This window comes from Sinocyclocheilus anshuiensis, unplaced genomic scaffold (assembly GCF_001515605.1).
Source record: "Sinocyclocheilus anshuiensis isolate Anshui unplaced genomic scaffold, SAMN03320099.WGS_v1.1 scaffold343, whole genome shotgun sequence".
Taxonomy (NCBI): Eukaryota; Metazoa; Chordata; class Actinopteri; order Cypriniformes; family Cyprinidae; genus Sinocyclocheilus; species Sinocyclocheilus anshuiensis.
The window spans coordinates 784,418-785,771 of NW_015549598.1; the positions used below are offsets into that span (position 1 = coordinate 784,418).

General features: G+C 39.0%; 1 protein-coding gene across 1 annotated transcript in view; it reads right to left on the reverse strand.

Moving 5' to 3' along the window:
* Positions 1-1,354, reverse strand: part of LOC107658557 (cGMP-dependent protein kinase 1-like) — an 18,641-nt gene that overhangs the window by 9,716 nt on the left and 7,571 nt on the right. The window lies entirely within an intron of this gene.

A 1,354-nucleotide genomic window follows, 5' to 3' on the forward strand; every position in this document is an offset into this window, starting at 1 on the left:
GGTATATGTAAGGTGGGAGGAGTTGGATGTGGATCCAACCACGCCCCCTGGATCTTGTGTTCTGCAGTGAGGAGTGAGGGGCTCAGAGCGCTGGGTTCATTCCCCAAATAGAAGGTAAGGTAAGGATTGACAAAAGCGGAAGGCCTTTCATTAAAAAGAGATTGCAATCGACAGCAACAAAAAAACCCGCGCAATCCCCCTCCACTCCCGCTGTCTGGCTGATTTCTGTGTCTGTGAGTTTACGCGCTGAAATGAGCAAACGCCTCCCGATTATAACGTGCATTTGACAATGCCAAACATCTTCAAGGAGAAGCATTTCTAAACCTGCTGTTCAACAAAGGAGAATGTTATAACATGTTTTACTCCACAACATCAGTCAAGTGTTTGAAATAACCTTTTGTGATCTGATGTGGCTTCTTATCACAGAATGAGGCAGAAAATATATTCTATACTGTCGATTAGCAATGGATTATAAATATACATAATTAATTATGAAAATAGCCGAGATGGCTTGAAGAACACATATAAACTATATTCCATTCGCAGTCCAGTGTTTACTGTCCTCACGTTTTATCTTTGTCCTGGAGCATCATCAGTTCTATTATTTCTGTGATGCACATGTGGATTTTCTGCGCGAGGGCGCCCTCTGGCGTCCAGTATGAATGAAACAGACATTACATGTGTTTACAGCACTAAATAATGGCCAATCCATAAAATAAATATATAAATAAATAATACTTCTCTCTCCCTCTCTCTCTCTCTCTCTCTCTCTCTCTCTCTGAAAAACAAAATAAAAATAAATATTGAAGTAGACATGATAGTCCATGTTTTTCTACAGTGTACAGAAGTGTAGTAGAGTTTTTTTTTTTTAATAAAATTTCAAATCGCAGAAAAAAATACTCTGATGTGCCAAGCCATGAGAACCGAACCGAAAACTCTGGATAAAGGTGTGTGTGACTGAGTGCAGACCACTGATCTATATAATGTTCTCTATTATAGATCAGTGGTGCAGACCTGCTAACCTTTGGAAAATATTTAAAGGGTTAGTTCACCCAAAAATGAAAATTAGCCCACAAATTACTCACCCTCAAGTCATCCTAGGTGTTTATGACTTTCTTCTTTCAGACGAATCCAGTCGGAGTTATATTAAAAATTGTCTTTGATCTTTCAAGCTGTTTAATGCCGCTCAGCGGGTGTTGCATGCATCAGTCCAAAATAAGTTAAATAAAGAGCGCCCATCCATAAAAAAAAGTGTCTCACACGGCTCTACACAAACAGGAACAAAGGCCTCCTGTAGCGAATCGATACGTTTTTGTAAGAAAAATATCCATATTCAAAACGTACACTTTAATGT